Consider the following 23675-nt stretch of genomic DNA (forward strand, 5'->3'; position numbering starts at 1 on the left):
TGTTCGATCGAAATGACAGCACCGAAAACAGGCCATTCGGCCAATCTGCTCCATGCTGGTGTTTACAGACCAGATGGTAAAGGAGCAGAATTAGGCCATTCAGCCCATCAAGTCTGCTCCGCCATTCAATCACGGCTCATATGTTTCTCCTCCCCATTCTCCTGCCTTCTCCCCATAACCCCTGATCCTCTTATTAATCAGGAACCCATCTATCTCTGTCTTAAAGACACTCAGTGATTTGGCCTCCGCAGCCTTCTGCGGCAAAGAGTTCCACAGATTCACCACCCTCCGGCTGAAGAAATTCCTCCTCGTCTCAGTTTTAAAGGATCGTCCCTTCGGTCTGAGATTGTGTCCTCTGCTTCTGGTCTCGCCTACCTTGGAAACATCCTCTTCACGTTCACGCTATCCAGGTCTCGCAGTATCCTGTAAGTTTCAATAAGATCCCCCCTCATCCTTCTAAACTCCATCGATGACAGACCCAGAGTCCTCAACCGCTCCACATATGACAACTCAAATCCTCCGCATGAGCCTCCTTCCCCCCCCCCCCCCCCCCCCCCCCCCCCAACCACCTTATCTTGCCCCATCAAGATATCGTTCTACCCATTTCTCCCTCGTGTACAGATGTCCGATTTTATTCCGATATTTGGGTCCAGGAGGTAATTTTTACTCACTAAACATGAGAGCACAATCTAAGTCAGAACAATTTTCTTTCCAATCAAGGGGCAATTTAGCCTGGCCAATCCACCTACCCTGCACATCTCTGGGCTGTGGGGGCGAAACCCACGCAAACACGGGGAGAATGTGCAAACTCCACACGGACGGTGACCCGGGGCCGGGATCGAGCCCGTGTCCTCGGCGCCGTGAGGCAGCAGTGCTAACCGCTGTGCCACTGTGCCACCCTAAATCCTTGCGAAGAAGGAATCATAGAACATGCAGTGCAGAAGGAGATCATTCAGCCCATCGAGTCTGCACCGGCTCTTGGAAAGAGCACCCTACCCAAGCCCACACCTCCACCCTATCCCCATAACCCAGTAACCCCACCCAACACTAAGGGAAATTTTGGACACTAAGGGCAATTTATCACGGCCAATCCACCTAACCCGCACATCTTTGGACTGTGGGAGGAAACCGGAGCACCCGGAGGAAACCCACGCAGACACGGGGAGAATGTGCAGACTCCGCACAGACAGTGGCCCAAGCCGGGTATCGAACCTGGGACCCTGAAGCTGTGAAGCAATTGTGCTAACCACTATGCTGCCGTGCTGCTTCAAGGTGAGATGAACACCAACTAACGCGATATGAATTTAAACTTTGTACAGTATTGGCGGCTTCTGTTTCCTGAGCCCTGGAATTTGTTCCTCACATCTATCCACCTCGCTCTCCCCTCCATTTACAACACACCTTAAAACAGAACCCTGGTTAGACCCTACCTGGGGTCACTGTGCACAGCTCTGAGCACCACACCTTGGGAAGGATATACTGACCTTGGAGGGAGAGCAACATAGATTTACAAAAATGATACTTGGATTTACAAGGGTCGAGTTACGAGAAGAGATTACTCAAATAAGACCTGTCTTCGCTAGACTGTAGAAGGTTACGGGGTGATTCAAGATATTAACAGGGAAAGGCAAGGTAGGTAGATATAGATAAATTATTTCCACTGGTTGGAGATTCTAAACCTAGGTGGGATAGTCCAATCCGCTCAGGAGAGATGTTAGAAAGAACATCTTCACTCAAAGGGTGGTAGAGCTCTGGAACTCTCTCCCACACACAGCAGTCGAAGGTAGATGAGTTGCTCATTTTAAATCTGAGATAGAGGGCGGGATTCTCCGGCCGCGCCCACCCAGCGCTTGGAAATTCCCGCCTGAGGTCAATGGACCTCACCGTGGTCCGCCTCCCGCCCGTGGCAATCTTGCGCTGCCGAAGAATCCAGCCCAGTTAGATTTGTGTCAAAAAAACGATATTAAGGGATACTGGCCAAAGGCAGGGGATATGGAGTTAGGTCACGGGTCAGGCCACGATCTCACTGAATGGCGGGACAGGCCCAAGGGGCCGAACGGCCTTCTCCTGTGTTCCTAAAACCGACCCTCTTTCCCGCAATCACTTGGGTTTTCCTGACCAAAAAGCTCCTTTCCGTGACTTAGCGTCAACAGTTGTTTAGTTTTCTACACAAATCATCTTGCGCTCTGATTTGCTTCAGTAGTCAGTCAGAGAAACATGACAGACGTTTCAAAGTGGTCATCGCAAATGGTGCAACGGTAGTCAAGGTGTCGACACCAGTCAAGTTGCGCTCTGAGGTGCTTCAGTGCCATTGGGGCAGACGTAGTATTGGTGCTTGTAGACAACCTGAATGTTATTGCACTGTGTGTGTGTGTGTGTGTGTGTGTGTGTGTGTGTGTGGCGGCCATTTTAAAATTTCGATAATGCTCCTTCAGAAATTGTACGAATAAAACACGTTTTCGCAAAATAAGAAGCCACAATTTGTTGAGTGATGCTCCTGTCAGGTGAGCTTCTCCGACGTGAAAGGCGGCAAACAGACGCCAAGCTGTTGTATTTCACCGAGTGACTTGTTCCAGATGACATGTTCTGGAACGTGGCTTTTCCTTACAGTTACGATTCAGCTTAAAATAACCGAGTGGAACGGCGTAAAGCCTCTGTTCCAGGACCTGACAAAAACTCTTCATATCATTTGTTGAACAAAAAAAAAACCCCAACTGGGCTCCAATATTTATCATGAGAAGGTGACAGCTTTCAAGGGACTGTGTGTTTACAGTTGAAAGACATCTGAACATTTTGTTTGGATTAGAGAGCGTTATCCAGAACGTGCTTTATTCTCCTCAGCCTTTTCTGTTGCGGGGGAGGGGATGGGGACTCGGAGCTAAATCATTATAAAGTAAAGACTTAGATGATTTATTTACCCATCTTCATATTAAATTCTGCAGATACTTTAGAGTGAGTTACAGGCTGGAATCTAATCTAGGGATTCAGGTGGTTTATATATAGAATAATGAATAACTGGCAGTGAGTTACAAGCTGGGTGAGGTCTGTTGCTGTTTTACAGAGGGTAACAGTACAGTGAGGAACAGATCTGTCACTGCGTAACACTGGGGTACAGTACTGGTGGGGAAGGGTCTGTCACTGTATAATACTGGGGTACAGTACTGGTGGGGACGGGTCTGTCACTGTATAACACTGGGATACAGTACTGGTGGGGACGGGTCTGTCACTGTATAACACTGGGATACAGTACTGGTGGGGATGGGTCTGTCACTGTATAACACTGGGGTACAGTACTGGTGGGGATGGGTCTGTCACTGTATAACACTGGGCTACAGTACTGGTGGGGAAGGGTCTGTCACTGTATAACACTGGGCTACAGTACTGGTGGGGATGGGTCTGTCACTGTATAACACTGGGCTACAGTACTGGTGGGGACGGGTCTGTCACTGCATAATACTGGGATACAGTACTGGTGGGGAGGGTCTGTCACTGTATAACACTAGGGTACAGTACTGGTGGGGATGGGTCTGTCACTGTATAACACTGGGCTACAGTACTGGTGGGGACGGGTCTGTCACTGCATAATACTGGGATACAGTACTGGTGGGGAGGGTCTGTCACTGTATAACACTGGGGTACAGTCCTGGTGGGGATGGGTCTGTCACTGTATAACACTGGGGTACAGTACTGGTGGTGACGGGTCTGTCACTGTATAACACTGGGTACAGTACTGGTGGGGACGGGTCTGTTACTGTATAACACTGGGGTACAGTACTGGTGGGGATGGGTCTGTCACTGTATAACACTGGGGTACAGTACTGGTGGGGACGGGTCTGTCACTGTATAACACTTGGGTACAGTACTGGTGGGGACGGGTCTGTCACTGTATAACACTGGGGTACAGTACTGGTGGGGACGGGTCTGTCACTGTATAACACTGGGGTACAGTACTGGTGGGGACGGTCTGTCACTGTATAACACTGGGGTACAGTACTGGTGGGGACGGGTCTGTCACTGTATAACACTGGGGTACAGTACTGGTGGGGACGGTCTGTCACTGTATAACACTGGGGTACAGTACTGGTGGGGACGGGTCTGTCACTGTATAACACTGGGGTACAGTACTGGTGGGGACGGGTCTGTCACTGTATAACACTGTGGTACAGTACTGGTGGGGACGGGTCTGTCACTGTATAACACTGGGATACAGTACTGGTGGGGACGGGTCTGTCACTGTATAACACTGGGGTACAGTACTGGTGGGGACGGTCTGTCACTGTATAACACTGGGATACAGTACTGGTGGGGTCGGGTCTGTCACTGTATAACACTGGGGTACAGTACTGGTGGGGACGGTCTGTCACTGTATAACACTGGGGTACAGTACTGGTGGGGACGGGTCTGTCACTGTATAACACTGGGATACAGTACTGGTGGGGAGGGTCTGTCACTGTATAACACTGGGGTACAGTACTGGTGGGGACGGGTCTGTCACTGTATAACACTGGGGTACAGTACTGGTGTGGACGGTCTGTCACTGTATAACACTGGGGTACAGTACTGGTGGGGACGGGTCTGTCACTGTATAACACTGGGGTACAGTACTGGTGGGGACGGGTCTGTCACTGTATAACACTGGGGTACAGTACTGGTGGGGACGGGTCTGTCACTGTATAACACTGGGGTACAGTACTGGTGGGGATGGGTCTGTCACTGTATAACACTGGGGTACAGTACTGGTGGGGACGGGTCTGTCACTGTATAACACTGGGGTACAGTACTGGTGGGAACGGGTCTGTCACTGTATAACACTGGGGTACAGTACTGGTGGGGAAAGGTCTGTCACTGTATAACACTGGGGTACAGTACTGGTGGGGAAAGGTCTGTCACTGTATAACACTGGGGTACAGTACTGGTGGGGATGGGTCTGTCACTGTATAACACTGGGGTACAGTACTGGTGGGGATGGGTCTGTCACTGTATAACACTGGGATACAGTACTGGTGGGGACGGGTCTGTCACTGTATAACACTGGTGTACAGTACTGGTGGGGACGGGTCTGTCACTGCGTAACACTGGGGTACAGTACTGGTGGGGACGGGTCTGTCACTGTATAACACTGGGACACAGTACTGGTGGGGACGGGTCTGTCACTGTATAACACTGGTGTACAGTACTGGTGGGGACGGGTCTGTCACTGTATAACACTGGGGTACAGTACTGGTGGGGACGGGTCTGTCACTGTATAACACTGGGGTACAGTACTGGTGGGGACGGGTCTGTCACTGTATAACACTGGGGTACAGTACTGGTGGGGACGGGTCTGTCACTGTATAACACTGGGACACAGTACTGGTGGGGACGGGTCTGTCACTGTATAACACTGGGGTACAGTACTGGTGGGGACGGGTCTGTCACTGTATAACACTGGGGTACAGTACTGGTGGGACGGGTCTGTCACAGCGCGGGTTCGATTCCCGCACCGGCTGAGGTTACTCATCAAGATCCCCACCTTCTCAACCTCTCCCCTTCGCCTGAGGTGTGGTGACCCTCAGGTTAAACCACCACCAGTCAGCTCTCTCCCCCTCAAAGGGGAAAGCAGCCTATGGTTATCTGGGACCATGGTGACGTTACCTTCCTTCCTAAATATGATTGGTAGGGTCAGTTATATTTCAATCTAGTGCCAATGGATTGTTGCGAAAAGGATTCTTACTCCTGAGCAGACAAGTCAAAGCAGCGAGCGGAAACAAAACTGTTGATATTTGTCATATTTGGTACCAGTAAACCACAGCACAATCTGTGCAGACAACCCGGACAGCCTAAGTGATCACCATTACACACTCAAATAGTTAATTAATAGCCGTTTCTTGGCAAATCCCATCTGGGAATCTCCTGCCGTGACTGAACTGGGATTGTGGGCCATCAGCTAAAACCACGCAAGGAGCATCATTGCAATCACCCCCCCTCTCCCCTCCCAAATCCCCCCCCTCAGCCACCGCAGCGCTGCTACACAATCACCACCCCCCCCCCCCGCCTCTCCTCAAAGGATTAACCAACCGACAATCTTTGTGACGTACACTGGACACGGCTTCCGAATAGGCTGCTCCCCCAAAGCGCGAGAAGAAGAATGGGAGCAGAAACCAGGCCTTTTGGTCCCACTGGCTCATTCTATCCTTTTGAGGGCCCCCCTCCCCCACTCCCACCTCGTATCCCCTTGCCATCCTCCTCCCATCGGGATGTGGTCTTCGCTGGGCCAGGCCGAATTGCCCTTGAACTGAACGTCTCGCCCGGCTCGTTTCTGAGGGGGGGGGGGGGCAGTAACGAGTCTACCCCATCGCTGTGTGGGGTCTGGAGTCGCGTGTAGGCCAGACCGGGTAAGGACGGCAGATTTCCTTCCCTCAAGTTGCATCGGTGAACCAGATAGAACATAGAACAGGCCCTTCGGCCCTCAATGTTGTGCCGAGCCATGATCACCCTACTCAAACCCACGTATCCACCCTACACCCGTAACCCAACAACCCCCCCCTTAACCTTACTTTTTTTTTTTAGGACACTACGGGCAATTTAGCACGGCCAATCCACCTAACCCGCACATCTTTGGACTGTGGGAGGAAACCGGAGCACCCGGAGGAAACCCACGCACACACGGGGAGGACGTGCAGACTCCACACAGACAGTGACCCAGCCGGGAATCGAACCTGGGACCCTGGAGCTGTGAAGCATTTATGCTAACCACCATGCTACCGTGCGGCCCCAGATGGGCTTTTAAATTTCACCATTACTATATTCGATTTGGGTTTAAATTGCAACTGGTGGGATTCGAAGCCAGGTTCCCACGGCATCAATCTGGGCCTCTGGATTACCAGTCAGGTGACATTACCACAGCGCCACCATCTCCTCACAAAACATCGGTCCTGACACTGCACTTGGCAAATGGAAGGTCTTGTCCCAAGCACTGTAAATGTTTGAGTCCCCGTTTCCTGCAGAATTAACTGGCGTTTGCCGGAGCCTCCGTTTATATAGCGCCTGCTGCTCCCAAAGTACTTATTTGACGCGCGATCGCTGTTGTAATGTTGGAAACTGAGAACATTTACTTAAGGTCCCACAAATGTGCGATAATGACCACATAAACTGCTCCTCGTGACATTAAATGAGGGATAAATATCGGCCAAGACGCCAAGGGAATCTCTCCCGTTCATCTGTCAATTAAAACTGTGAAGCCTTTCACAGTCTACCCGGGAGGGAGGCTGAGTCCTCGGTTCGAGGTCTCGTCCGAATGACAGGATAAGAGGGCAAAGGGTCGTAGGTGAGTCTTTGGGAATTCTCTACCCCAGAGGTTCCATCGTTGAGAACGTTTGAGGGCTGCGGGGGACAGAGAGATTTTTGGTCTCTCAGGGGATGGCGGAATATGGGGGAGCGGCGGGAAATTGGGAGCTGGGAGCCCCCAGATCAGCCGCGACTGTCTTGGATGGCATGGAGCAGCCTGGATGGGCCGAATGGACCACTCCTGCTCCTGTTTCTCAGGGTCCTGCGTGTTTGATGCACCATCGATTGCACGCGAGGCGAGTGATTTACCAATGTCAGGCTTTAATTAACTAGAACACAGCCTGGCGATCGTCTACAGTGGAAAGGAACGATCGTCAGGCTTCTGAGCATTTATACCTCGTTGATAGAGGCGTGGTTAACTCAGCCTCTCGGCCAATCGGTCGAGAGGCACATGACCGACCAGGGCCAATGGTAAGCCGACGTTCTGGCCCAATGGCAGACGAGTATGCAGATCATATCATCACAGTGTTCAGGTCTGCGGGGCACGGCTTGAGCCCCCCCCCCCCCACCCCCCGACCTTCTGACCCAGTGATGAGAGAGCCATCACTCCCCCGGGGCTGAGGCAGGAAAAACTCATCGCGATCCCCTGATCCACAGGCCCGCTCCACTCTCTGGTGGACATGTTCAGAGGGGAGGTGAAGGTGGGGGACCTTTATTCGGCTGCACAGACGGAGCTTCACTTGGCATCCAACCTTTCTGTTGGGCCCTGACACGGCCGAAGAAAGATAAATGCAAAATTAAATCTGGCGTCTCCCCGTGACCTTGAACATTTAAATCCAGTGGGAAGTAAAAGTAGGAGATCTCCAAGCCAGTGATGAGAAAATCTGTAACCTTTTGAGCGAGTGCCAGCCGGTTTAAAGAGAGTGAGGACCATAAACTATCACAGAGGAAGGGATAGCGGACGAACCGTGATCGTGACCAGGATTTCAATCAGCTCTTAAACCTCCTTCTGAGGATTATGACCAGAAAATTAGAGAAGAGTTAAGATTGCAATCAGCGTCTTCTTATTTTTTTAAAAGGAGAAAAATGAATTTTCACATCACAATTAAACATCGAGGTTCCACAATGTGCTTTCAATAAAAACTTGCAGTTCAAATTAATTTTTCCCCAGGTAACAGGGAGGAAGGCTTCTATTCTCTCCTCATTTTTGATGGTTATTGGTCCACAATAAAAACGTGCATCCATGCCACACTCTTAACGTATTGAAATGTCCCCAAGGTGCTTCACAAGGTGAAGTAAATCAAATAACAGTACAGCACAGGAACAGGCCCTTCGGCCCTCCAAGCTTGTACTGGTCATGATACCAACCTGAGCCAAAACCCTCGTGCCGTATCCCTCTATACCCATCCTATCCATGTATTTATCGAGATGCCTTTTCAACGCCGTTAATGTATCTGCTTCCACAACCTCCCCTGGCAACACGTTCCAGGCATTCACCACCCTCTGTGTAAAAAAACCCTGCCTCGCACATCTTCTCGAAACCTTGCCCCACGGACCTTAAAACCCTGATGATGGACCCCTCCACCCTGGGAAAGAATGCCTGCCCACCCACTCCATCCATGCCCCCCCCCCCCCCCCCCATAATCCTGTAGATCTCCAACAGGTCACCCCTTAACCTCCGTCGTACTAATGAAAACAGTCCAAGTCTATTCAGCCTCTCCGTATAGCTAACATCCTCCAAACCAGGCAACATTCTGGTAAACCCCCTCTGCACCCTCTCCAAAGCCTCCACATCCTTCTGGCATTGTGGCGATCAGAATTGTGCGCAATATTCTAAGTGCTGCCTTACCAAGGTTCTATACAACTGCAGCCTGACTGGCCAGTTTTTATACGCGATCCCCCCCGCCCAATAAAGGCAAGCATTCCCTATGCTTTCTTGACTACCTTGTCCACTTGTGTTGCCACTTTCAAAGATCTGTGGACCTGCACGCCCAGATCTCTCTGACTTTCTATATTCCTAAGAGTTTTGCCATTTACGGTATATTTCCCCTCTATGTTGGACCCACCAAAATGGATTACCTCACATTTTCTGGATTAAACTCCATTTGCCATTTCTCTGCCCAAGTCTCCAACCTATCTCTCTGACTTTCTATATACCTAAGAGTTTTGCCATTTATGGTATATTTCCCCTCTTTGTTAGACCCACCAAAATGGATTACCTCACATTTTATGGATTAAACTCCATTTATTTCTCTGCCCAAGTCTCCAACCTATCTATGTCCTGCTCTACCCTCTTCTGGCAATCAGGCAAACAAAATCTAACACTGAGACACGTGACGGGTTATTAGGTCAGGTGAGGTCACACTCAGAGTATAGTCTGCAGTTTTGGTCTCCCTACCCAAGGAAGGATATACGTCCCCAAGATGCTTCGGAGGTGGCTACTGAGATTGGCGGGACTGTCCTATGAGAAGAGATTGGTTCGACTGGGCCTGTATTCACTGAAGTTTCGAAGGATGCGGGGAGATCTGATTGAAACGTTTTACAGTTCTGACAGGACTGGACTGGATAGATGCAGGGAGAATGTTTTCCCTGGCTGGGGAAATCTAGAACCAGGGGACATAGTCTCAAGATACAGGATGGACCATTTAGGATTGGGATGAGGAGAAACGTCTTCACTCAGAGGCTGGTGAACCGGTAGCACAGCGGTTAGCACAGTTGCTTCACAGCTCCAGGGTCCCAGGTTCGATTCCCGGCTTGGGTCACTGTCTGTGCGGAGTCTGCACGTTCTCCCCGTGTCTGCATGGGTTTCCTCCGGGTGCTCCGGTTTCCTCCCACGGCCCAAAGATGTGCAGGTTAGGTGGATTGGCCAGGCAAAATTGCTCCTTAGTGTCCAAAAAAAGGTTAGGTGGGGTTTCTGGGTGACGGGGATAGGGTGGAGGATGTGGGCTTAGGTAGGGTGCTCTATCCAAGGGCTGGTGCAGACTCGATGGGCCAAATGGCCTCCTTCTGCACTGTAAATTCTATGACCTGTGGAATTCTCTACAGCAGAAGGCTGTGGAGGCCAAGTCACTGAATGCATTCAAGAAAGAGACGGATCATTTTTTTAGATTTTGATGGCATTAAGGGGTACGGGGAGAAAGCGGGAATATGGCGTCGAGATCCTCCACGGATTGGATGGCGGAGCTGGCTCGAAGGGCCGAATGGCCTATTCCTGCTCCTATTTTCTATCTTTCTATGCTTTTTTGACAGGCGGCCACAAGCCCATGCAAGCAGGTCAGTTTCAGGGAGAGTCTTAAAGGCAGATAGCAGCACAAAGATGTCACACAAGGGAATTCCAGAGCTAAAGGGCCCCACGGTGGCTGTTCGCACAATTATCAACGGCAGAGCGACAAAACAAATCAGGGATGCACAATAGACATTTCCCAATTTCCCACTTGCCAGATCTTGCTCCATAACCCTGGTTCAATAAATCAGATTGAACTAACTTCAAGGTCTGGAGTATCTTTTGGTTAAAGCTGCATCCAGTTGCAGCCCGTGTTATCCCCCAGCGTACATAACACGGCAACGGACTCCGCTCCCTCCAATGACAGCGAAACACGGGTGGATATCAGAGTATTTTTTAAAAGGGCAGCACGGTGGCCTAGTGGTTAGCACAACCGCCTCACGGCGCTGAGGTCCCAGGTTCGATCCCGGTTCTGGGTCACTGTCTGTGTGGAGTTTGCACATTCTCCCCGTGTCTGCGTGGGTTTCGCCCCCACAACCCAAAAATGTGCAGAGTAGGTGGATTGGCCACTCTAAATTGCCCCTTAATAGAAAAAATAATTGGGTAATCTAAATTTTAAAAAAAAGAGTATTTTTAAAAAAACGTCGAGTGTTTCTATCTCTGCCACCGTTTCGGCAGGCGGGTTTCAGAACGCCGCCACATGCACTCCGGGTTAAACAATTACTCCTAGTCCCCCTCAAATCCTCTGCTAACTACTTACATCTACACCAGTTGGTTACTGACATCCGTCTCCCTCTCTCTCCCCTGAGAAATAGTTCTTTCCCATCTCCTCCTTCCTAACTTTTTACGCCACTTAAATCTTTCCAGAGAAAAGAAACCCAGTCTCTTAAAGCTGGAGATTTCGCGGAGAAGTGTAGGGTTGGAGGAGATTACAGAGAGAGGAAAGAAATGTGGCCCTGGGAGCGATTTGCAAACAGGGTCGAGTGTTTGACTATATAAAATAAGGAATCTGGATCCGACATTGCTACTGCTTACGACAATGACTGGAGTTGCGAATGCGGTTGAATTCTCGTTGGATAGCAGAGGTCGAGGGAGGGAATTCTGGGCCTACAATTTACACCAATCACGGATGTCATGATATGCAGACATGCAGCGCATGAACACCGAGAACAGGACATGACCAATGAGCAGGCAGGACACTCAGGGGTGGTATCTCACTATAAAAGGCACGAGGCGCTCACACTCCGCCTCTTTCCACTGATGAACATCTACAGAGTGAGTCAGGGTGTATGTACAGTATCACACCTCCAGCACGTGGCTAAGAGCTAGTCTGGTTCAGTCAGACAGAGTAACCCTACTGAGGTTAGCAGAGAGTCGAACTCAGAGAGAACTGTGCTAACTGTGCTAACTGTGCTCAATAAATCAGATTGAACTAACTTCAAGGTCTGGAGTATCTTTTGGTTAAAGCTGCATCCAGTTGCAGCCCGTGTTATCCCAGAGTACATAACACGGCAACGGACTCCGCTCCCTCCAATGGTGGGGGTGGCACCTCAACCTGAGCGGTCTACGGCATTGACCCAGGTCGCTGCATGGCAATGCTGTCCCAGTTTGAGGGGTGTTGAGGAGGCTTGCTCTGAATTGATTTCAGTTTGGTCACAAGCCCTGTGCTTCCACACCACACACCCCCATCAATCTGAATTAAGATAGTGCCCTTAATGGAACTAAACGTATCAGAGCATTCGCAGAGGAGTGAGGGGGGCAACAATGGATAAGGAGGGAGAGATTAGGAGAGGTGGCTATTTTGTCAAAGAGGTAGGATTTAGGATGGTGTGTGGTGTATGTAAACTCCATCTCACCCGGGGTCACCCAAAACTAATGCGCACCGCGTCTTGTTCCCCTCTCACCCCCTGCGCTCGCTGACCTATACCGACTCCTAGTCAAGCAGGTATCTTGATTTTGAAACTCTCATCCTTGGTTTCAAATCCCTCCACACGGCCTCGCCCCTCCCTATCTCGGGGCAGTCGCCTCCAGCCCCACGACCCTCCGAGAACTCGGCGCTCCTCGAACTCTGGCTCGCTTGGAATGTCCCAGCTTTTAATCGCTCCGCCGATTGGTGGCTTTTCCCTTCCGTTGCCATGCCCCCCCCCCCCCCCATCCCTCCCCCCAGGCCCTGGAATCCGCCGCTGAAACCTCTCCGCCTCGCTCCCTCACTCTCATCCTATTGGGCAGCACGGCAGCACAAGTGATTAGCACTGTGTCTTCACAGCTCCAGGGTCCCAGGTTCGATTCCCCGCTGGGTCACTGTCTGTGCGGAGTCTGCACGTTCTCCCCGTGTGTGCGTGGGTTTACTCCGGGTGCTCCGGTTTCCTCCCACAGTCCAAAGATGTGCAGGTTAGGTGGATTGGCCGTGATAAATTGCCCTTAGTGTCCAAAAAGGTTAGGTGGGGTTATTGGGTTACGGGGATAGGGTGGAAGTGAGGGCTTAAGTGGGTCGGTGCAGATTCGATGGGCCGAATGTTCTGCACTGTAAGTTCTATGTTGATACCCCTCAAAGCCAACCTCCTTTTTGATCAGGCTCCTTTTTTGACCGCTTTCTGATCTTCTGGCCTGATATCACCATGGGTGGCTGGGGGGGGGGGGGTGGCAGACTGTGGTTCAGAATGCGACACGGTCAGGGTCAGAGGGGCTGGGATTGTTTCCCTCTGAGTAAAGGAGATCGAGGGGCGATTTGATCGAGGAATACAAGTTTATGGCAGGTTTAGTCAGGGTAAACAAAGGAAAGCTGTCCCATTAACTGGTGGTAAATGGACTGAGGGGACTGTGGTAATACCACTGTATATATATGTGTGTGCCTCTATTAGGGGATGTACAATAGTACCGGCTATTACAGGTTTGTCGGTAAGCCCCTGCATAGTTTGTCGGTAAGCCCCTGCCGGCTAGCTCCGCCCACAGGAGCAGTATAAATATCCATGAGGTCTCCTGAGCTGCCATTTTACAGCTCCACTTGAGGTAATAACATCTCACGGTAATAAAGCCTCTTTTGTACCGTTTCATGTTTGTGTGTGCAATTGTTAGCGCAACAAGGGACACAGAACTTGCCGCCTCCAAGGCGAGTGGAAGCCGAGATGGTGAACGATTTAAAAAGAACATTGAATGGTCACTCGACAGAAATAAACTGACAGGAATAGAACTGGGGACGGACTCGACTGCTCCACAGAGTGCTGGCATGGAGTCAATGGGCCGAATGGCTTCCTTCTGTGTCCTAACTATAAGAGGCAATGCACCTTGGCTTGTTTCAGAATGTTAAAGCTGGTATACAAGTTGTTGTCGCATGTACAGGTACATACTTGATGCCTGGAGGAGGGGGCACGTGTGCGAACACGCACACGTGTGCGCGTATTCACTTATGCATGTGTGACAGAGACCCTGACTGTGATGCAGACAGCATTCAGCTGCAATATGTCTCCAAGGGGAAACCCCCCCCCCTCATCCACATGGGTGGGGTACGCACAAAGCAGGCCCAGAGTATCTCACCATACCCCAGCAAGAGCCGGTGCTCCCAAGAGGGGGAGGAGAACTCATCAATACTCGGGACATTGTCACATCCCTGAGCTGACAGGAACACATTCTTTGTGCGAAGGCAAAAAAAATCCTGTTCGTTGACCTTTAATACATTGCCCTTTTATAGTTGGGATCATTGAAAACCCCGGAGAAGGAACGGACAATCCAATAGCCACTTGATAGGCTGCTCCCATGTGTCAACCTCATTTAATTTGCCCTGGAGACTCTCGGTCTCCGTTTTCAATCAGATCGACAATATTACTCCCAATCTTCAGTTGCCTGTCCTCTCTTTCAATCTACAACCAGTGTTCCCTATCTGTAAAAACACTCTGCTACACAAAGCCGGGATTTATGAACGGGTCGTTCAACCAGACACACTGCGCAACAGAGCGAAGTTCAGCATTGGTGGTGGCAAATCCCGCCTCGGGAAAGGACCATTGATTTTTTTTTTCTTTTTTTATAAATTTAGAGTACCCAATTAATTTTTTCCAATTAAGGGGGCAATTTAGCGCGGCCAATCCACCTACCCTGCACATCTTTGGGTTGTGGGGGCGAAACCCACGCAGACACGGGGGAGAATGTGCAAACTCCACACGGACAGTGACCCAGGGCCGGGATCGAACCTGGGACCTCGGCGCCGTGAGAAAGGACCATTGATGAAGGAAAGATGGGTCCTCGTGCGAGGGTGCGTGCCCACCTAACTGGACTCTCCGCCTCCGAAGAAACCGGGTACCAGTGGGTAGCACTCGCACCTCTGACCCAGCAGGTTCTGGGCTTCGAGACAGACTGAGATAATGGCCTAGTGGTAACGTCGCTGGGTTTGCAATCCAGAGAGGCCCAGAATAATGTTCAGTGGACTAGGGTTCGAACCCCACCCCGGCAGCTGGTGGAATTTAAATTCCATTTGATAAAAGTCTGGAATTGAAATCCAGTCCCCCAGTAATGGTGATTGTGAAACTATGGTTTAAAAACCCCCATCTGGTTCACTAACATCCCTTTTAGGGAAAGAAATTTGCCGCCCTTGCCCGCTCTGGCCTACATGTGAATCCAGTCCCCACAGCGAAGTGTTGACTCTTGATACCTTATGAAATGGCCGGGTCAGCTAGGGGCAATTAGGGATGGGCAACAAACGCTGGGCCCCGGCAGAGTGACGGCCACTTCGTGTGGAAGAATTGAGTGGAAGGTGTGTGCGTTTGTTGGTATATGTGTTGGCTCGGTGTATCCCTAATGCGGGTCAAGGCATGTTCCACCTCTTCAGGTAGACAGTTAACCCGAGCAGGAAAGATAGGAGGGTCAGAGTATTGACTAAAAGGGGCTGAATGGCCTCTGTTGGCTGACGGTATTTATTGCCTAGCCCGCCCTTGGCCTTTTCAGAAAGGAACATTGAACATTGACAGACAGAGAAATACCTCACCGGCCTGATACGGTCAGGCCTGCCTCTTTGGGTACCACTCTCTTGCCCCTTGAGTCAGAAGGGTGTGGGTTCAAATCCCACTCCGGAGACCTGAGCACATGACCCAGGCTGACAGTCCCAGGGCAGTACTGAGGGAGTGTTGCATTGTCGGAGGCGGCCACCTTTCAGGTGAGGACGTCAAACCCCAGGCCCCGCCCGCCCTCCCAAGTGGATGAAAAAAGATCTCACCCAATTTCCAAGAAAAGAGAGGTTCTCCCCAGAGTCCTGGGTCAATGTTTATCCCTCAATCCCGTAGCTCAAAAACTCCAGGATTCTCTATTTAAAAGAGTCCAGCTTTACTGCTTCAAAAACCCATCCTCTGGTCAATCTTATTGCCGTCTGTGGGAGCTTGCTGTGCACAAAACCGGCTTCTCCACTGCCTCCCTCAAAGGCACATTTCGAGACACCCATCCCAATATACGGGGCCCGTGCCCTCCCTCCCAACATTAGAAATATGACGCACAAGGGCGGCACAGTGGCGCAGTGGGTTAGCACTTCTGCCTCACGGCGCCGAGGTCCCAGGTTCGATCCCGGCCCCGGGTCACTGTCCGTGTGGAGTTTGTACATTCTCCCCCGTGTCTGCGTGGGTTTCGCCCCCACAACCCAAAAGGTGTGCAGGGTGGGTGGATTGGCCACGCTAAATTGCCCCTAAATTGGAAAAAAAAATGAATTGGTACTCTAAATTAAAAAAAAAGAAATATGACGCACGTTTAAGAGAAAAAGGAATTTCACATGACTGACGTGATTGTGGAATCAAGCCTACAGATTAGCACAGCTGAGTGTAACAGAGTTGTCTCTCTGCGTCACCCCACAAGTCTATCGCGGCCCACACAGCGTGAGGGTGACATCCTCCATTCAGCCTCCTCCCCGCCAGTGGCCCCAGTGAGCCGAGATTGCGGAATTATACCCAATTAGTTATGGATTTGAGGGCAGATTCTCATTTCAAGCTCATCTCCGCTGGGAACGGGATTGGAGACGACTCAAGCTCATTAGAAATTGTATTAAGCCTGACACAATTAGATAAATGCACAGCTCGGAACTAAACATCACGGCCGTTGTGTCAGGTTCAAAATTCCTGGCAGTGGAGATTGTGCCCCCTCCCAGAGGCAACAAACAACCTACGGAGGGGGTTGCCCAGGAAGCTAATAATTTGCACAGGTCTGCTTTCATTTAATGCAGGTACCCAGGTTAATTCCGATGTCTGCAAGACAATGATACACAGCTGGCTATGAATGTTGGACAATGCCAACATCACAGTGTTAAGACAAGCCGGTACCTTAGTAGCAGCAAATTAGCAATCAGGTTTGGCCACTGAAAATGTGTTGGAAACAGTTCAGAGAAGGTTTCCCAGACTAATGCCGGGATTGCGCGGGTTGTCTTAAGAGGAATGGTTGGAGAGGTTAGGCTGTACCCGCAGGAGTTTAGAAGAACAAGAGCCAATTTGATTGCAACCAGAGAATTCCTACAGTGCAGGAGGAGGACCATTCGGCCCATCGAGCCTGCACCGACCCTCTGAAAGAACACCCACTCCCCGCTCCCGTCCTAGCCCCTTAACCACACCTCGCCTGCACATCTTTGGACACGAAGGGTCAATTTAACACGGCCAATCCACCTAACCCGTGCATCTTTGGACTGTGGGAGGAAACCGGAGCACCCGGAGGAAACCCAGGCGCGGGAAGAAGGGTAAAACTCACACAGACAGAATTGAACCCGGGTCAATGGTGCTGTGACGCAGCAGTGCTAACCGCTGTGCAGCCCTGAAGGAAAAACCTTATAAGATCCTGAGGGGCGATTGGCAGGGTGGGTCTGCAGAGGATGTTTCCTCTTGTGGGAGAATTCAGAGCTCGGGGTCACGGTTCGAAAATAAGGGGTCGCCCATTTAAGACGGAGATGAAATGTTTTCTCTCAGAGAGTGGCGAGTCTCTGGAACTCTTCCTCGAAAGTCAGGTCTTTGAATATTTTTGAAGTAGAGGTGGATAAATTCTTCATTAATGAGGGAGGTGAAAGGTTATGGGGCAGGGGTTGAGGTTTACGATCAGATCAGCCGTGATCTTATCAAATGGCAGAGCAGGTTCGATGGGCCGAGTGGCCCAATCCTGATTCTAATTTGTTTGTTCGCACAGTGTGGAGCGTCGGATGGCTCAATACTGTAGTTTCTGATACAATGATCATAGAGGTCATTCAGCTCCTTCACAGGAAGAGGCCATTCAGCTCCCTGTACTCTTCCTGCCCTCTCTCTGTGGTGCCGCGATTTCTTTTCTCATCGGAGAGTCAGCCAATTCCCTACGTGCAAGTCACGATTGAATCAGACCCCGCCTCGCCCTCTGGCAGTGCGGCGCAAAAAACAGTTTCTCCTCGTGTCGCCTCTGGTTCTTTTGCCAATGAGAGACCCGGGCAGTCAGGGCAGCATACTGGTTAGCACTGCTGCCTCGCGGCGTCGAGGTCCCGCGTTCGAATCCTGGGGCCGGGTCACTGTCTGTATGGAGTTTGCACATTCTCTGCCGTGTCTGCGTGGGTCTCGCTCCCACAACCCAAAAAGATGTGCAAGTTAGGGATTGGCCACGCTAAATTGCCCCTTAATTGGAAAAAAATAATTGGGTACTCTAAATTTAAAAAAAAAACGAGGGTACACAGCCGAGCGATCGACCAAGGCTCAAGGGGCTGAAAGGCTTCCTGCCTCAAAGGTCGCAACCTGAAACGTTAACTCTCTCTCCACAGGTGCCAGACCCACTGACGATTTCCAGCATCTTTGGTATTTTATTTTCGGAAAACTCCCCTGATCTTCTTCTGAATAGTCCCATGGGATCTCTGACAAGCACCGAATGGGGGCCTCAATCTGACGTCTCGCCCGAGAGGCTGCCCCTCCGACAGTGCAGTGCTCCCACAGTGCTGCACTGGAACAGCACCCTACGCTGCTGTGCCCATGTCCTGGAGCGGGACTCGAGCCTGGAACCTGGTGGCTTGGAGGCAATCGTGCTACCCACTGAGCGAGGACTGACACACGTGAGGAGGGGGGGGGGGGGGGGAATCCTTCACCTTGCCTGCCATGAGCATCACATCCACCTGGTATAAACCCTTTAGCGATCTCTTGCAGGGCACGTTACCATGGCAGTACCCAATGCCAACAGCACTCAAGAGGCTCAACACCATTCAGGTCAAAGCAGCCAACTTGATTGGCACCAAATTTCACTCCCTCAATCACCGATACACAGAGGCAGCCGTGTGTACCGTCTACAAGATGCACTGCAGCAACTCACCAAGGCTCCTTAGGCAGCACCTTGCTGTTCCGTCGCTGTCACTGGGTCACAATCCTGGAACTCCCTCCCTAACAGCACAGTGGGTTTACCTGCACCACGGGGTCTGCAGCGGCTCAAGGTGGCGGCTCACCCACCACCTTCTCAAGGGGCAATTTGGGATCAGAGAGTCCCTACAGTGTCCCTAAGGAGGCCATGCGGTCCATCGTGTCTGCACCGACCCTCTGAAAGAGCACCCTGCCCAGGCTCATTCCCCCCGCCCCTATCCCCGTAACTCCACCTAACCTTTGGGACACGATGGGGCAATTTCATCACGGCCAATCCAGCTAACCTGCACATCTATGGACTGTGGGAGGAAACCGGAGCACCCGGAGGAAACCCACGCAGACACGGGGAGAACGTGCAGACCCCGCACAGACAGTCACCCAAGCCGGGAATCGAACCCGGGTCCCTGGCACTGTGAGGCAACAGTGCCAACCACTGTGCCAGCGGGCAATAAGATGCCCACATTCCGTGAATAAATCAAGATGAATAAGGCGTGTACTGTCCTCACGAGAGACTACAGATGGCCCATTCCTCCTCAATTCAGTGAGACATTCTTTCCCATCTCGATCAAGTTTGTTCAATTTTCCCGGCAACAGGATGAAGGGATATAATTTACAACTGCAATCCAGAGGGATAATTCAAGCAAGATCCAGACAGTCAGTTCAGAGGCCCGCTTAACTGGCTCGTCATTCCCAATTACCTGACTGTGTTGCTCAGTCCAGCCTGGATCTCGGCCGTGTGACGTTCAAAAATCCCACTCCGCACTCTCTCCCCAGCCTTCGGAGAATCTCGATTCCTGCTCTAATCAAGCAGCCAACTCCAAACAGTGATCCTTAACAATCCCCCCCCTCACCCCCCACCCCCCCTCCGCCACAACACAGCCAAATCAACTTGTGGCCAAATTCCCAATTAGCTCGTTCAACCTCTCAATTCCAATTAGTGACCCAACCCTCCCCCCCCCCCCGCCTCACCCCCTCCCCCCTACTCAAGTGACCCCCACATCTCTCCCATCCCTGCTCTTTAGCCAGCAACCCCTCCCCCCAAGCCCTCCGACACCCCCCCCCCCCCCCACCCCACCCCGCCTCTCCACTCCAATCCTCGACCACAATCAATGTAACTTTTAATTAGCGATCGTGGCCCCTCAGATTAGAGGGTCCGCCGCCTTCATGTCGGCCCTCCAATTACTGATCCTGCCCTTTGCCACCCCCTCCCCACCTACTCCAATTAGCAGCCACAGGCGGACCCGTGCTAATTAGGAATTCCTCCGCACCCCTCTCCCAGGCCGCTCCGCCTGGGGTTGTTAGTTGGTCGCAGGATGTCAGGAGATAATAGGAGAGGCACGCTTAACAACCCTCGACCTTGCCTCGCTTGAAAAAGAGAAAACCGAGAGGGGATACAAGTGTTTAGGAATAAGGAAAAGCTTACGGAAAATGGGATTCAGGGAGAGTTTTCTGCCGTGCTCAGAATTTAAGCACGATAGCTCGTGTTAATAATTTTTTTTTAAAGTACAACTGGGACTAATCGCCCATTTATGACATGCACCAGGCAGTTGCAAGTCAACTACCTCGTCTACGACTGGAGTCACGCGTAAACAAAACCTGGGAGGTCACCGATTCAGCAGCGGTTTTTTGAAAGGGGGCGATTGATTGAAAGAGAGAAACAGAAGGGACCGGGGAAAGTGGGACGAACCAGATTGTTCTTTCAGACAGCCACCAGGACACACATTCGATGGGCCAAATAGCCTCTGGACGTTCTGTAATCCCTTTCCCTGAGGGACTTTACCAGTGAGCCACATGACCCAATTCATGGAATCTGACTTGTCTGGGTGAGATTTGAACTCACAACCGTTGTTTTGCTAACCCTGAGCCTTATCCACTAGGCCGCTGCGCTCAACTCAAGGGCAAATGCAGAAGGGCCTCCCTTTAGAACAGGGTTGAAAACAGGTGAACGCAAGGCTATTGGGTTATAATGGAGATCGTAGGCAGTTCAGATCAACCCAAGGGCGACACGGTAGCACAGTGGTTAGCATTGTTGCTTCACAGCGCCAGGGTCCTGAGTTCGATTCCTGGCTTGGGTCACTGTCTGTGTGGAGTCTGCACATTCTCCCCGTGTCTGCGTGGGTTTCCTCCCACAGGTCCCACAAGACGTGCTTGTTGGGTGAATCAGGCACTCTGAATTCTCCCTCAGTGTACCCGAACAGGCGCCAGAGCAACTACAGAGACACTGTTTATTTTGCAGGGTGAGGGTCACTCACTATGTAACTCTACAGAGTGACTGTTTATTCAGCAGGGTGAGGATCACTCACTGTGTAACTGTACAGAGTCACTGTTTATTCAGCAGGGTGAGGATCACTCACTGTGTAACTGTACAGAGTGACTGTTTATTCAGCAGGGTGAGGATCACTCACTGTGTAACTGTACAGAGTCACTGTTTATTCAGCAGGGTGAGGATCACTCACTGTGTAACTGTACAGAGTCACTGTTTATTCAGCAGGGTGAGGATCACTCACTGTGTAACTGTACAGAGTCACTGTTTATTCAGCAGGGTGAGGATCACTCACTGTGTAACTGTACAGAGTCACTGTTTATTCAGCAGGGTGAGGATCACTCACTGTGTAACTGTACAGGGTGACTGTTTATTCAGCAGGGTGAGGATCACTCACTGTGTAACTGTACAGAGTGACTGTTTATTCAGCAGGGTGAGGATCACTCACTGTGTAACTGTACAGAGTGACTGTTTATTCAGCAGGGTGAGGATCACTCACTGTGTAACTGTACAGAGTCACTGTTTATTTCGCAGGGTGAGGGTCACTCACTGTGTAACTCTACAGAGTGACTGTTTATTCAGCAGGGTCAGGATCACTCACTGTGTAACTGTACAGAGTCACTGTTTATTCAGCAGGGTGAGGATCGCTCACTGTTTAACTGTACAGAGTGACTGTTTATTCAGCAGGGTGAGGATCACTCAGTGTGTAACTGTACAGAGTGACTGTTTATTCAGCAGGGTGAGGATCACTCAGTGTGTAACTGTACAGAGTCACTGTTTATTCAGCAGGGTGAGGATCACTCACTGTGTAACTGTACAGAGTCACTGTTTATTCAGTAGGGTGAGGATCACTCACTGTGTAACTGTACAGAGTGACTGTTTATTCAGCAGGGTGAGGATCACTCACTGTGTAACTGTACAGAGTCACTGTTTATTCAGCAGGGTGAGGATCACTCACTGTGTAACTGTACAGAGTCACTGTTTATTCAGCCGGGTGAGGATCACTCACTGTGTAACTGTACAGAGTGACTGTTTATTCCGCAGGGTGAGGGTTAAACCACTACAGGGTGCAGAATCGGGCAAAAGTGCAGTTTGCACCGACCTTGGCCATTTCTCCACAAGATTTCGGACGTCTCTGGCATTTGTGACGGGAACATGATGGCACTCAGCAGCTGATCCCATTCACAACAAGAATTTAAACTAGCTGGAACGGACAGCAGTTGTCACAGATCTATTCGCCACATTCCCTGCTGTCCCGCTGCCTCTCTGGTATTCCCTGCCTCTGGGAACAGGCCCTACAGGTGATCAGCAATACCCGTGTGGTACATATCCGACCCGTATATTTGCTGAACAGCAACATGACGCACTGCTCCGATTACGACAGAGGCCTCCGTCGTCCAAAATGACATTGTGTGTGTAAATACGGAATTGATTTATGGGGTGGAAACGGCGGACACCTTTCATCACAGAATCGTTTAAAAGATGTTGCAGTGTGCAGCACAGCTTTATGTGAACCCGAAACGGTGCAACCTGCTCCAACGTAACGTGTCCAGAGGTGGTCCATCTGTGGCGGCGTTTCAGGTGTTAAAATCACTTCTCCCGGGGACCGGGCCAACATTCCGCCCTCAACCGACGCCAACAATGCGGGAAAATCTGGTCATTAATCTGACTGGTGCAAAATGGCCGCCTTGTTCGCCAGCACAACAGCAGGTTAAAAACCAATTGGGAAGAGCCTCAAGGTCATGATGGGATTACGCTATGAAGGTAATTAGGAAATGTGCCAGTTATCCCTTCCCTCCCCGTGCTCCATACAACCCTCTTTCACCCTCCACTGTAGTTCAGGTCGCCAACTCTAGTCGAGTGTGTCACCTGCAGCATATACAGGACACTCGCTTGAGTCGCAGGTTCAAGCCCCACACCGAGGGCTCAAGCACAAATCTCGAGTCTGACACTCCATCAGTACTGAGGGAGTGCTGCACTGTCAGAGGGTCAGTACTGAGGGAGTGCCGCACTGTCAGAGGGTCAGTACTGAGGGTGCCCTGCACTGTCAGAGGGTCAGTACTGAGGGAGTGCCGCACTGTCAGAGGGTCAGTACTGAGGGAGTGCTGCACTGTCAGAGGGTCAGTACTGAGGGAGTGCTGCACTGTCAGTACTGAGGGAGCGCTGCACTGTCAGAGGGTCAGTACTGAGGGAGTGCCGCACTGTCAGAGGGTCAGTACTGCGGGAGGGCTGCACTGTCAGAGGGTCAGTACTGAGGGAGCGCCGCACTGTCAGAGGGTCAGTACTGAGGGAGTGCTGCACTGTCAGAGGGTCAGTACTGCGGGAGGGCTGCACTGTCAGAGGGTCAGTACTGAGGGAGCGCCGCACTGTCAGAGGGTCAGTACTGAGGGAGTGCTGCACTGTCAGAGGGTCAGTACTGAGGGAGTGCTGCACTGTCAGAGGGTCAGTACTGAGGGAGTGCTGCACTGTCAGAGGGTCAGTACTGAGGGAGTGCCGCACTGTCAGAGGGTCAGTACTGAGGGAGCACCGCACTGTCAGAGGGTCAGTACTGAGGGACTGCTGCACTGTCAGAGGGTCAGTACTGAGGGAGTGCTGCACTGTCAGAGGG

General features: G+C 51.2%; 1 protein-coding gene across 4 annotated transcripts in view; it reads right to left on the reverse strand.

The window, feature by feature from the left end:
• The window catches only part of npas1 (neuronal PAS domain protein 1), a 402370-nt gene that overhangs the window by 324994 nt on the left and 53701 nt on the right, over positions 1-23675 (reverse strand). Inside the window, exon 1 of one of the 4 annotated variants that reach the window (XM_038786008.1) lies at positions 19503-19564. The exons of the other annotated variants lie outside the window; for them this stretch is intronic. The gene's annotated coding sequence lies outside the window, so the exon portion shown is untranslated. Of the gene's footprint in view, positions 1-19502; positions 19565-23675 lie in introns of those variants that run through there. 4 annotated transcript variants of the gene reach the window in all.

This window comes from Scyliorhinus canicula, chromosome 27 (assembly GCF_902713615.1).
Source record: "Scyliorhinus canicula chromosome 27, sScyCan1.1, whole genome shotgun sequence".
Classification (NCBI taxonomy): Eukaryota; Metazoa; Chordata; class Chondrichthyes; order Carcharhiniformes; family Scyliorhinidae; genus Scyliorhinus; species Scyliorhinus canicula.